This window comes from Equus caballus, chromosome 25 (genome assembly GCF_041296265.1).
Source record: "Equus caballus isolate H_3958 breed thoroughbred chromosome 25, TB-T2T, whole genome shotgun sequence".
Taxonomy (NCBI): Eukaryota; Metazoa; Chordata; class Mammalia; order Perissodactyla; family Equidae; genus Equus; species Equus caballus.
This window is the reverse complement of record NC_091708.1, coordinates 12,270,386-12,285,183: the sequence shown is the minus strand read 5'-3', so window position 1 is coordinate 12,285,183 and position 14,798 is coordinate 12,270,386. Positions and strand designations below refer to the sequence as shown.

The following is a 14,798-nucleotide window of genomic DNA, read 5'->3' as shown; positions in this document are numbered from 1 at the left end:
TAGAGGAAGTAGAGACAGGATGTTAGGTTTCTTCAACCTCTGAGCAAGCTGGCCTTGGTCCAAGTCCTGCCTCAGCTACAAGCTAAAGGGCTGCTCAGTGCTTTTCTTTCCTTTGTTGGATTATTGATAGACTATCATTCACACACTCAGCATAAGCCTGAGCATTAAAGAACAGTAGTGTCGACTAAAATTGTTAATATTACAAATCACTCTTATCCCCAAGCCAGCACAATATTACCACATAGACACAACCAAGCCTTGTCAGGAAGCTCTGAAGCAAAGCCCTCGCATTGGGATTCACATCTGGGACGGGGCACTTAGCTGTGGGATCAGCTGTTCATGGAATGGAATTGGGAACTCTGACTACCAACCTTCTCAGAATAATGAGTGAGTGATACTGAGGAGAGTGGAGTCACATATTGAAGAAATAAATATAGCAACTCATGACTCACTGATACATAAAAGAAAAAATAAGAATAAAGCCCTCTTTAGGCTGCACAATTAGGGAAAATGGAATGCCAGTGAGTCTTCATGACATTTGAGTTTTCAAAATAGTAATGAAGAAAATGGAGAACAATCCAACCCCCAAAACATGCCAAACATTGGAAAGAATCTCTCCCCTTTAAAAAAATTTTCCCTTGGAAACTATTTGCAAGGAAATCTTCTCTTACCCACTCATTGGATTCTCTCTGAATGTTTATGCCACTGGTATATAATGAATGCCTTTACACAGAGCACATATGAAAACAGGCAGGAGCAATCAACACAGCATCAGGAATGTGTTGCTAAGGCAACATCTGGTGCATCAGGGTTTCTTGGGCAAGATGTCAATGCAGCTGTGACTGCAGAAGATGGTAAGATGGTGTCTTTGAGGGGCTGTCCACTTATCAACAAGGCTAAGGGGCCAAAGTTACTGGCTACAGCTCACCTTCTCTAATCCATTAGGGAGATGCTCGTAGCTCAGATTTGTTCAGTAAATTGCACTTCTTTTCCATTAAAGCAATAACCTAAAAGAGCTTTCTTTGAAGAGTCCAAGTATTATTTTCAATATCTGGTGTTATGTGCTATGTGAGGGGACAGTTGGCACTTGGCGCTGGCGGGGCACAGTAGGTGATCCATAGACGTCTGTGGTTGAGAGAAGTCATACGAACCCCTAGGAGCTCCAGAGAAGCATGCACTTGCTCACAATGTTTTTTTAAGCTAAATAGAATTAGGAATTAGATTCGGTCCCTTTATGACTCACATTGCCCATTTTGAAAAAGGGTAGAGAGAATGTAGCAACAACATCATTTTATCATTTTCTGCATTAAACATGTGAAAACTCATGGCCTATATTCTATGTCCTCAGAAAAGGACAAACATCATCATGATCATACAAGACACAATCAAACAAAATTCACATACAATTTCATAATCAACTGCACAGGTGGAAACACATGTGAGAAATGAGTCATGAGACTGGAGTCACTAGCCCCAGGTGAAGTAGTCTGGGTGGAGTTTCTCCATAGAACTGCATTTTAAAGGAAATTTGCTGGAAATGAACATAAACATGACACTGGAAGCATCAACTGAGAAAAGAGCTTGGGCACTTACCTGCTCCAGCCCCAAACAAATACAAATAAATGCTTCACTGTCGAAAAAATTCATGCATCATTTCTTTTCTCTTAAATATCAGAATCAGAGTCTATAAATGCTTTGATTTATTAAAATAGAGTTTATCAACATGATAACCAATATGTTCTAATATCCTAGTACAATCTTCAAGTCTGTTTCAACTTACTTGATCCTCTGAGGATGTAAGAGACTAATTAGTATCATTTTCATAAAAATCCCCTAATATCATATATAGTGAGGGACAGTCGCTTCTTTGCTTTGTCACTTAAAGGCTAAAATAACCAAAATCATTGAACATTTCATCACGCATCCTATTTTGATCCTGATAAGATATCCAATTTTAATCATTTTTATTGTTCTTCCTAGGACCCATTCAAGAAATTTTGGAATTCATACTAAATCATGGTCAAAAATGAAACTAAGTTGCAACCAGACTGTGCCTAATGCAGAACGTTTCCGAAGAGCTGTTTCCAGGTCTTTGACTGCGAGGCTCCTTTTGTAGGGTTAGTTTGTCAGGCGTCTATCATCATAGCTGACAACTTGATCCTCGTCATCTTTCCCACACAGACCATTATTATGCCTTCAGCAGTGACCAAGAGAAAAATACTTTTATACAGGAGGGACAAGTCAGAAAGATTCAGGATGTTGCAATTCAGAAGGCTGAGCTCTGACCCTCAGCCCTTGAACTCACGGTTGATGAGAAGCCATGACTAAAATTCTACAGCAGCACATCATAGACATGAGCAAGACAAAGTTGGCCAACAGTTGCTCCTGAAGGTAGGTACAGGGTTCACACTGTGCATAGTGTGATGTGCTGGTGCACAGGAGGGTCCTTGAGGTCAAATGCACTTGAAAATGCAGCAGACAACATCCACTGTGTTGCAATACAGTTTAGCTGATAAAAAATATTAAAATGTAAGCTTATTTGTAAAGTGATTGACATAGTGTTCAAAATATATTTTTAAAAGCATTTCTCAAACTTAAGTACGTTAGAATTCCTTTTATCCACACAAAATTTGTTATTATACTATGGATACATTTTGGAGGAAAGCTGGACCAATAAGGAGAGAGAAAATATATCATTAGTTGTAAAAGCACAGGTCTCACAAGTGGGAATGTTGAATAGATTTGTCTAACTGGAGGGAAGAGCATAGATTGCGGTGTAGTCAGAGAAGCATAGTGGTCTAGGTCAGGGGAGTTGCTGTTTTCTTTTTTATGGTCTCTTGGTTCTTTTGGAAATATAGAGAGACATAAAGTAGATTGTAAATCTACTTTACAATTAAATCTACTTTACAGTTAAAGTAAATCAGAAATTATTCCAATGCCTTTTGAAAGATAACCAATTGTCATTATTTCATGATTTTACTTTCAGTTATTTTAGTGTCTTTTTAAAAACTGGATAAAAATACATCAGTGCAGCTAGTTTTATCAATTTAAACAACATATAGATGTAAAATAACTATCTCCTACAACCCTTTCCAATTCTGGTACACAGGGGTGGCTAACATTAATGGTCCAGTTTTCCATACTTTTTCTTTTTTTATTGAGGTATAAACGATATATAACATTATATTAGTTCCAAGTGTACAATATAATGATTAGATATTTATATATATTATGAACAGTAAGTCTAGTTAATATCCATCACCATACATAGTAACACGTTTTTTTCTTGTAATGACAACTTTTAGGATCTACACTCTTAGCAAATTTCAGGTATGAAATACACTATTATTAACTGTAGTCACCATGCTGTACATTACATCCCCATGATTTATTTATTTTGTAACTGGAAATTTGTGCCTTTTGATCTCCTTCACCCATTTTGCCCACCTTTCATCCCCTACCTCTGAAAACCATCTGTTCTCTTTAGCTGTGAGTTCAGGTTTTTTGTGAGTTTATTTGTTTTTATTTATTTTGTGTGTGTGTGTGTTTTTTATTGCGGTAACATTGGATTATAGCATTATATAACTTTCAGGTGTATATAGTAATATATTTCAAATTCTGTGTATATTACATCATGTTCACTACCCAGAGACTAATTACAATCTGTCACCACACACATGTGCCTAATCACCCCTTTCGCCCTTCTTCCTCCCCCCTTTCCCTCTGGTAACCACCAACCTAATCTCTGTTGCTGTGTGTTTGTTTGTCATTGTTTTTATCTTCTATTTATGAATGAGCTCATGTGATATTTGACTTTCTCCCTCTGACTTATCTCACTTAGCATAATACCCTCAAGGTCCATCCATGTTGTCACAAATGACTGGATTTCATCATTTTTTATGGCTGAGTAGTGTTCCATTGTGTATGTATACCACATCTTCTTTATCCATTCGTCCCAGGATGGGCACCTATGCTGTTTCCAAGTCTTGGCTGTTGTGAATAATGCTGCAATGAACATAGGGTTGCATGTATCTTTATGCATTTGTGTTTTCAAATTCTTTGGATAAATACTCAGCAGCGGGATAGCTGGATCATATGGTAGATCTATACTTAATTTTCTGAGGAAACTCCATACTGTTTTCCATAGTGGCTGCACCAGTTTGCACTCCTACCAGCAGTGTACAAGGGTTCCTTTCTCTCCACATCCTTTCCACCATTTGTTGTTTCCTGTCTTGTTAATTATAGCCATTCTGATGGGAGTGAGGTGATACCTCATTGTAGTTTTGATTCGTGTTTCCCTGATAGGTAATGATGCTGAACATCGTTTCATGTGCCTGTTGGCCATCCGTATATCTTCTTTAGAAAAATCTCTGTTCAGATCTTTTGCCCATTTTTTAATTGTGGTTTTGGCTTTTTTGTTGTTGAAACATATGAGTTATTCATATATTTTGGATATTAACCCCTTATGTGATATGTGGTTTGCAAATATCTTCTCCCAATTGTTAGGTTGTCTTTTCATTTTGTTGATGGTTTCTTTTGCTGTTAAGAAGTTTTGAGTTTAATGTAGTCCTGTTTCTTTATTTTTTCTTTTGTTTCCCTTGCCCTGTCAGACATAGTACTTGAGAATATGCTGCTAAGACCGATGTCGAAGAGCATACTGCCTATGTTTTCTTCTAGAAGTTTCCTGGTTTCAGGTCTTACATTCAAGTCTTTAATCCATTTTGAGTTGATTTTTGTGCATGGTGTAAGGTAATGATCTACTTTCATTCCTTGCTTGTGGCTGTCCAGTTTTCCCAGCACCGTTTACTGAACAGACTTTCCTTTCTCCATTGTATGCTGTTGGCTCCCTTGTTGAAAATTAGCTGTCCATATATGTGTGGGTTTATTTCTTGGCTCTCGATTCTGTTCCATTGATCTGTGTGTCTGTTTTTGTGCCAGTACCATGCTGTTTTGGTTACTATTGCTTTGTAGTTTATTTTGAAATAGGGGAGTGTGATACCTCCAGCTTTGTTCTTTTTCTTCAGGATTCCTTTGGCTTTCTGGGCCTTTTGTTGTTTCATATAAATTTTAGCATTCTTTGTTCTATTTCTGTGAAAATTATTGGAACTTTAATAGGGATTGCATTGAATCTATAGATTGCTTTAGGAAGTATGGACATTTTAACTATGTTAATTCCTCCAATGCAAGAGCACAGAATGTCTTTCCATTTCTTTGTGTCTTCTTCAATTTCTTTCAACAATGTTTTATAGTTTTCAGTGTACAGATCTTTCATATCTTTGGTTAAGTTTATTCCTAGGTATTTTATCCTTCTGTTGTAATTGTAAATGGGATTGTATTCTTAATGTCTCTTTCTGCTACTTCGTTGTTAGTGAATAGAAACACAACTGATTTTGGTTGTTGATTTTGTATCCTGTGACTCGACTTACTCATTTATTATTTCTAAAAGTGTTTTAGTGGATTCTTTAGGGTTTTCTATATATAAAATCATGTAGTCTGCAAATAGTGACAGGTTCATTTCTTCTTTTCCAATTTGGATCACTTTTCTTTCTTTTTCTTGCCTGATTGCTGTGGCTAGGACTTCCAAGACTATGTTAAATAAGAGTGGTGACAGTGGGCATCCTTGTCTGACTCCTGCTCTTAGAGGGATAGGGTTTCAGTTTTTCTCCATTGAGAACGATATTAGCTGTGGGTTTGTCATATATGACCTTTATTATGTTGATGTATTTTCCTTCTACATCCATTTTATTTAGAGTTTTTATCATAAATGGATGCCATATCTTGTCAAATGTTTTCTCTGCATCTATTGAGATGATCCTGTGATTCTTATTCTTCATTTTGTTAATGTGGTGTATCAAATTCATTGATTTGCAGATATTGAACAATCCCTGCATCCCTGAATTAAAACCCACTTGATCTGGGCCGGCTCCGTGGCTGAGTGGTTAAGTTCGCGCACTCTGCTGTGGCGGCCCAGGGTTTGGATCCTGGGCATGGACATGGCACGGCTCGTCAGGCCACGTTGAGGTGGGGACCCACATCCCACAACTAGAAGGACCTGCAACTAAGATATACAACTGCGTGCAGGGGGGTTTGGGGAGATAAAGCAGAAAAAAAAAAAAAAGATTGGCATCAGTTGTTAGCCCAGGTGCCATTCTTTAAAAAAAAAAAAAACCTGCTTGATCATGATGTATGATCTTTTTAATGTATTGTTGTATTCGATTTGCTAGTATTTTGTTGATGATTTTTGCATTGATGTTCATCAATGATATTGGCCTGTAATTTTCTTTTTTTGTGTTGTCTTGGTCTGGTTGTAGTATCAGGGTAATGTTGGCCTCATAGAATGAGTAAGGAAGCTTCCCTTCCTCTTCAATTTTTTGGAACAGTTTGAGAAGGATAGGTACTAAGTCTTCTTTGAATGTTTGGTAGAATTCACCAGGGAAGCTGTCTGGTCCTGGACTTTAATTTTTTGGGAGGTTTTCGATTACTGTTTTGATCTCCTTGCTGGTGATTCATCTATTCAAATTCTCTACTTCTTGATACAGTTTTGGAAGGTTGTATGTTTCTAAGAATTTATCCATTTCTTCTAGATTATCCAATTTCTTGGTGTATAGCTTTTCATAGTATTCTCTTATAATCTTTTGTATTTCTGAGGTGTCCATTGTAATTTCTCCTCTTTCATTTCTGATTTTATTTATTTGCAGCTTCTCTCTTTTTTTCTTGGTGAGTCTAGCTAAGGGTTTGTCAATTTGATCTTTTCAAAGAACCAGCTCTTGATTTCATTAATTTTTTCTATTTTTTTAAGTCTCTATTTCGTTTATTTCTGCTCTGATTTTTATTATTTCCTTCCTTCTGCTGATTTTGGGCTTTGTTTGTTCTGCTGTTTCCAGTTCCTGTAGGTGCACTGTTAGCTTGTTTATTTGGGAATTTTCTTGTTTGTTGAGGTAGGCCTGAATTGCTATAAACTTCCCTCTTAGAACCACTTTTTCTGTATCCCATAGATTTTGGCATGTCATATTTTAATTTTCATTTGTCTCCAGGAATTTTTTGATTTCTCCTTTGATTTCTTCATTGACCCAATCGTTGTTCAGTAGCATCTTTTTTAATCTCCTCATTTTCGTGTTTTTTCTGGTTTCTTCCTGTAGTTGATTTCTAGTTTCATATCTTTCTGGTCAGAAAAGATGCATTGTATTATTTCCCTCTTCTTAAATTTATTGATACTTGTTTTGTGGCCTAATATATGATCAATCCTGGAGAATGTGCCATGTAAATTTGAAAAGAATGTGTATTCTGCGGTTTTTGGATGGAATGTTCTATACCTATCTACTAAGCACTTCTAGTCTACTGTGTCATTTAAGGCCAATGTTTCCCTATTGATCTTCTGTTTGGATGATCTATCCATTGGTGTAAGTGGAGTGTTAAAGTCTCCTACTATTATTGTGTTACTATCTCTCCTTTTATGTCTGTTAATAATTGCTTTATATATTTAGGTGCTCCTATGTTGGGTGCATAGATATTTACAAGTGTTATATCCTCTTGTTGGGTTGTTTCTTTTATCACTATGTAGTCCCCATCTTTGTCTCTTGTTAATAGTTCTTGTTTTAAAGTCTATTTTGTCTGATATAAGTATTGCTATCCCCCACTTTCTTTTCTTTTCCATTTGTATGGAGTGTCTTTTTCCATCCCTTCACTTTCAGTTTGTGAGTGTCTTCAGGTCTGAAGTGTATCTCTTGTCTGGAGCATATTTATGGGTCTTGTTTTTTCATCCAATCAGTCACCCTATGCCTTTTGGTTGGAGCATTTATTCCACTGACATTTAAAGTAGCTGTGTATTTATTGCCATTTTATTACTTTTTTTCTGGCTGTTTTAGTAGTTCTTTTCTGTTCCTTTCTTCTCTTGCTCTCTTCCCTTGTGGTTGATGGCTTTCTTTAGTAATATATTTGATTTCTTTCCTCTTACTTATTTGTTTATTTATTATAGGTTTCTGGTTTGTGATTACCATAAGGTTCCTATATAATATTCTACATATATAGCAATCTATATTGAGTTGATAGTCTCTTAGCTTGACCTCTTTCTAAAAGCTATGCTCTTTTACTCCCCTCCTCCCACATTTTATGTTTTTGAAATCATATCTAACTTCTTGCTTTGCGTGTCTATCCATTACCCTCTTATCATTGAAATAGGTAATTTTAGTACTTTTGTCTTTTAACCTTCATATTATCTTCATAGGTCGTTGATCTGCCACCTTTACTATATTTTTGCCTTTATGGTGACTTTATTGCCTGTTTTTTTCGGGTGGCTTTTGATAATTTTCTTCTCCCTATTCGTGGTCTTCTCTTTCCCACTTAAATGAGCCCCTTCAGCATTTCTTGTGGAACTGGCTTCTTGGTGATAAACTTTTTTATTTTTTGCTCATCTGGGAAGCTGTTTCTCCTTCCATTCTGAATGATAACTTTGCTGGATAGAGCATTCTTGGCTGTAGGTTTTTTCCTTTCAGCACTTTAAATATGTCATGCCACTCTCTTCTAGCCTGTAGGGTTTCAGCTGAGAAGTCCGCTGATAGCCTTATGGGTTTTCCTTTTCATGTCACTTGTTGACTTTCTCTTGCCGCTTTTAGGATTCTCTCTTTATCTTTAATTTTGGACATTTAAATCATAATGTGTCTTCGTGTGGGCCTCTTTGGGTTTATCTTGTTTGGTGCTCTTTGTGCTTCCTATATGTGGATATAGTTTTCCTTCTTTAGGTTAGGAGAGTTTTCAGATATTATTTCTTCAAATAGATTATCAGCCCCTTTGTCTCTCTCTTCTCCTTCTGTGACACCCATAATATGAATGTTAATGCGGTGGATATTGTCCCAGAGGTCCCTTAGACTGTTTTCATTCTTTCTAATTCTTTCTCTTTTTTCTGTTCAGCTTGAGTGATTTCCTCTACTCTTTTTTCCAGCTCACTGATACATTCTTCTGTATCATCTACTCTGCTGTTGAGTCCCTCTAGTGAATTTTTCATTTCCAGTATTGTATTCTTCATTTCTTATTGGTTCTTTTATATATTTTCCAATTCTTTGTTGACATTCTCACTGTGTTCATCCAGTCTTCTCCCAATATCAGTGAGCATCCTTATGAGTTTTTGTTTGAACTCTTTGTCAGGAAGATTGCTTATTTCTGTTTCATTTAGTTATTTTTCTTGGGTTTTGACCTGTTCCCTTGTTTAGAATGTATTCCCTTTGCCTCCTCATTATGCCTCTTTCTCTGTGCTTATATCTACGTATTAGGTGAGTCAGCTATGTCTCCTGATCTTGGAGAAGAAGTGGCTCTATGTAAGAGATGCCTTCTGAGGCCCAGCAATGTGCCTCCCTCTCGTCACCAGTCCAAATGATCCAGGAGTGACCCCTGTGTAGGCTACTTGTGTCCTTCTGCTGTGGTAGGGTTGCTTTTACTACAGGTACCCAGGGAGTCTGGTCTTTCCCTCGCTGGCTTTTTGTAAATCAGGTTTGGAGAGCCCCAGCACCATTGGCTACAAGGTCTAACAGCACACTGCTGTTGCAGTTTTCCTGTTAATTGAGTAGGTACCCAGTGTAGCTGGTTGCTAGGATCAGGGGCTTACAGTTGCTGTAGGCCTCAGGCCTGCAGGGCTGTTGTCAGCTCTCATAGGATTGCAGCTGAGTGGGGCTGGCCCTAGGCACAGGAGCACCCAATTGTTTCAGGCTTTGGAAGGTGAGGCCAATTCTCTTTGTGGCTGTTTGTGAAGCACGGTCTTCTGACACTGATAAGCTCCACCTCCCACAGGTCCACATACACCATCAACACAGCCCTGGTCCATGCACACTTCCCAACCCCCTGGAGCATACGCAGTCACCCCACTGCAGATGTTCCCACCTCTCCACACTCCCCCACAGTTCACCTGGTTCTCACACAGGCCATGCCCCACAGAGGCAGATACACTTGGCTGCCTATAGAGGATCAAGGTATCCAGTCTACACAGGCTGACAAGTAGCTTGAGGGCTTACTTTTGGGTGGGGCCAGTCCCTAGGGTGGGCTGCCTGCCCTAGCTGAATTGGATTAAATCTGTGCTTTAGAGGGTGGCAGACCCCTGGAATAACAGGCCAGGGGAAGAGCTTCAATGTTCTCTGCCAGCAAAAGTGTCAGCATGCCTGTACTAGGTCACAACAATGGCTGCCACCAATGTCTCAGTCTCTGGAGAGTTCTCACCTCTCACCAAGATGCACCCAGAGCCTACCAGGTGAGTCTCTTTTCACCAAAGGACTGTGCAGCTTTCTTTTTGGTGATTTTAGGTTGCTCTCTGAGATGGGTGAATTTGTGCATGGGCCCTTTAAGAGCCAGGTTTTTTCAGCATTTGTCTGATAGCTTTGCTGGGGGTATTCTCCCATTGTTGTTAATAGCCAGCGAAGCCAGATAATAGGACACTCGTCTCTGTTGTGCTGAGTCTGAAGGATGCTTAAAGCACTAATGCTCCCCTGCTCAGGTCCCCACTTCTCTGTGGAAGGCTGTGTACCTTAGGGTGGCTCCTACCCAGCTGACTGTGAATTTCTGCAGCTCATGAAGGTGTCTTTCTTTCTCTCCAGAAGAAATTTCTGCCTCAGTCAGGACTGTCCCTTGTTGTGTGGGTTCTTTTCATCCAGTTTTCATTTTTCTCTCCAGGGTAATTTTTCCAAGAATAGTTGTAACTTGGTTGTGTTCATGGGAGGAGATGAGTTCAGAGTCTGCCTATGCTGCCATCTTGATAAGAACTCAGGTTTTTCTAATTCTTAAATTTTTTTTTACATTCCACATATAAGTGAGATCATATTGGATTTGTCTTTGACTTATTTCATTTAACATAATGCCCTCAATGTCCACCCGCATTGTTCAAAGTGGCAGGATTTTCTTTTTTATGGTGCAATAGAATTCCATTGTATATATACCATATTTTCTTTATCTTTTCATCTATCAACGGACACTTAGGTTGTTTCCATGTCTTGCCTGTTGTAAATAATGCTGCAGTGAATATGGGGTGCAGATATCTTTTCAAGTTAATGTTTTCAATTTCTTCAGATAAATACCTGATTCCGAGCAAGGGCTTGGTCTGCTTGCCACAAGATAAAAGGCAAGCAGGCAGTGGTAGAGAAAGAACTTTAATAAGTGATAAGCTAACAGATTGGAAGATGGTGAACTATCGTCCTAAAAAAACCATCTTAAAAGGGAATTGATTGGAAATGACTTATATAAGGCAAATGTGATTGAGGAAGGGGCTCAGAAATGTCAGATGATGGGTGATTGCAGAACGTTGGGCACCTCTCCTTAGCAGATCTGCTGAATGCAGCATTCCTGAGGAATCTAAGAAAACCTCAGTTATTTCTTTATCTGGAACTAAGAGAACAGTTTGGGTAAAGGACAAAAATTTTCTGCTAACAAGTTATTCTTTCTACCAGTCACAGAGTTGCTTGCCTATGTGCAGTTCTTAGTGTTTTTCCAAAGCACCTTGTGAGAATAAGATGGGGAGGGGGAGCATGTGGCTTTGGGGGCTGAAGTTTAAAGAGTCCTCTGTGCAGGATCGACTGCTAAATGCTCCTACAAGATGCTTTGTCAGGCAGGGAGCTGTCAGAAGGCTACTCTCTTATCAGTGGTCCTCCTGCTGTTCTGCAAAGCAAGCTCAGAAACTTTGGTTACTTTGTTTCCCAGCTTAACTTTGGGGGCACAGGCACTGTTTCATCCTAATCCAGGGCAACTTTAACTCCTTCGTTCTCAGTTTCAATCCCCACTGTCAGTTGCTTATTTCTCAATCTTGAGGAATATGTGGGTCATCTCTATGTCACTACTTCATGCTGAATGAGGTCATGGTGGGGGCATGAGGGATGGAATTGACAGACCTTAAGCTGGAAGTATTCATGAGTAATAGGGCTCATTAACATAATGTGGGACTTTCTGGTTCTCTTTTTCCAGCATCTGGTACAACCCCAGGTCAAGAGGATGACAAATATGATTACAAGTATACTAAAGAAGATGATTTTTATGACTTTATCATCACCAGAGGTGGACTGGAGTAAACAAGAAAACCATCCAACAAAACCCAAGCAGGCATCTGCATAATTCTGGACAAATTGAATAATCCTTTTTCTTCCTCTGTAACAGTTACCTGTACTTGGTATTTTATTATCCCAACTTGCTGGAGAGTGTCCTGGATTTCCTGGGTTGCCAGATCTAAACTCCGTTAAGGTCATTCATTTTCCATAAGCCCTACCTCGGTAGGGAGTCTTAGTTCTAGTTCCCAATAGGCGTAATCCTCCTCATCAGTGTTGTCTTAGGTCTTGTTACCCTCTGGTAGATGGATTTTCTCTATGACTCCTGTGTTACACTAAATACTGTAAGAATTCATTATAAATGCAGTCTGGTGGCAATAACGATCTTCCAGTTGCACAGTAGGATTCATGGTTCCTTCCCAACAAAATCATCCCTTCCCCATAGACCAAATATTGTTCTGAATAGAGGTCTTTATTATAGGCCAGTTAAAGCTATTTCAGAGTTCCATTGTTCTTCTGGGAATAGCCATATTCCATTATGTTGTTTACATTCTAGGACTGAAATTGTTTCCCATTGGGGTAAGGTTCTATTTGAGGTAAAAAGGGCCCAGAGACCCCCTATGGGGAGTATCTGATAGTTGTCATAGTTAGTACCTATTCCAACAAGCTGTACTACTTCATGTTTCCTGTTTGGTTCTAGCCTGGGTGCTAAGGTGGTTAGGGAACAGTGATGTAAACTACAAGTTCCCTCAATTATTTCCCACACGTTTGGTGTTCCATAGATCTCCCATAAGTAAGTTTCTTGGGTTTCTGCTGCAGAATGGTTGGTGATTGTTTCATTGCTACTTCTGACTCCATTTTGAGAAGTGTCAATTAAACTCTGCTGGGTAGAGCCACATGCTTTTTCCGGTAACTAGGACTTGGCATATTTTGTCATGACATCCTGGGTTTGACTTATCCATTTACTTAGGGCCTGATCAGTTTTACAAGCTGCCTCCCAGCCTTTTTCTTCCTTCTGAAACAATAGTCTTCCCAGTTTTCCCAATTTTGTTAAATACAAATCTTTTATTGGCTATGACTATATTCATCCAAGGTCGCTTCTGCTTGGCCCAGAATACCTAGTCCAGCCCCATTTCTTCCTAAAATATCTCTTTTTGCTCTTTGGGGCCATCGTTGGTGTAACCAGCAGATATGTTGTTCCCGTTGGGGCATGATTGTTTTACTGCAGGTTGGATACAAGATGTTGATGAAGAAATGCTGGGTTTCCCATACCAGATTTAGGTGGGAGGTTGTAACTCCCAAATAAAGGGTGGTTTGGGTGGACCAGAGAGCTTCCCATAATCACCTTTCCTGAATAGTGGGAGGGTAACTGTCTGTGGTGGTCCACCCTTCTAGTCCAACCAGATGTAGTTGTTCTTCTTATTTCAGGATTGAGTTTTAGGTACCCAACCACAAAAACATGGTTGAGGTGAATGGGGGCACATAGCACTATGACAGGAAATGCAGGGTTTGACTAAATAGTTGTTATCATAGCTGGGCACCCTTTTTATAGATTCATCATTAACCCAATGGCAGCACAATAATGTGGGTATCTGTTGGTAGCATTGGTACTCGTAATTTCTCTGCCAAAAATATTTCCTGGCAGAAATTCCTGAGAAATTTCCCTAAGTCATATCCTATATAATAAACACACCCTGTAAAATCTAAATTAATAGGTAGGTCTAGGACAGGTTCAGAGGTCTGGACCTCTCTTAAGCTCCAGGTGTTTGCATCATATAAAAATATTAGACTCACAGAGTTAGATTGGGCATTCTGGTCATCCACCAAGGGATCAAGCTTAGTGAGTTTTCTCCATGACTGGCAATCAACATCTAGAAAGAGAAGGGGTTTCGGAAGGAAGAAGTTATGACTAACACAAGTAAGTTCTGTGGCTATTAGTAATAGGGCATATGCATATAGTCCCTTTGGTATCAGCCCAAAGGTTGGAGCATACATGGCTTTTGGCATTGTTCCCCCACCCCTGGCCCAGTAACATACAGAAGTCAGGAAACCTTATGGAATACATGTCTCAAATCCTTTATGGACTTGCACTCCCACAAGGAAGTCTTAGGCTGATCTTCCATGTCTTCTGGCAGGGCTCATTTTACTCAGGTGTGATGTATCCATAGCTTCATTCCAGCCAACTTAACAGAAGAATGGATGGTCTGCAATACGTCAAAAGGTCCTGTCCACCTGGCTGTCAATTGGTTCTCAGGTCCCTGTTCTCTCCAAGTCTTTAGGAGAACTCAATCGCGAGGGTGAAAAGTATGCAGGAACACGTCAGATGGATAGGTCGACCTGCTAGAAGTAAACTCCTGAATAGAAGTTAGTATGGAACTCAAAGATTTACCATAAGTTGTAACTGTAGTGTCCTTTAGGACTTCAAGAGATTCCTCTGTAAATGAAGAAGGCTGAAATGGCCTGCCATATAGAATTTAAAGGGGCTTAACTTAAGCCTACTTCGGAGGGCTACTGGTATCCATAACAGGGCAATGGGCAGTGCCTTATCCCAGGTTAATTGTGTTTCCTGACATAATCTTTGCAATGCTTCTTTTTAAAGCGTGGTTCATCTTCTCTGTTTTTGCGGTCGGTTGGGGTCTCCATGTTGAATATAACTTCCGTTTGATGTCCAGTACCTCAGATATCTATTGTGTGACTTGAGAAACAAAGGCAAGCCCATTGTCGCTCTGTAGAGTGTTAGGCAGGCCAAATCTAAGAATAATATCTTTTAATAAAATCCAAACTACC

General features: G+C 39.2%; 1 long non-coding RNA gene across 1 annotated transcript in view; it reads left to right on the top strand.

Moving 5' to 3' along the window:
• LOC111770652 (uncharacterized) overlaps positions 1-14,798 on the top strand; it is a 26,907-nt gene extending 12,109 nt beyond the window's left edge. The window contains exons 3-4 of the long non-coding RNA XR_011432438.1: positions 1,981-2,391; positions 11,935-14,798. This is a non-coding gene — a long non-coding RNA (uncharacterized lncRNA). The remainder of the gene's footprint in view (positions 1-1,980; positions 2,392-11,934) is intronic.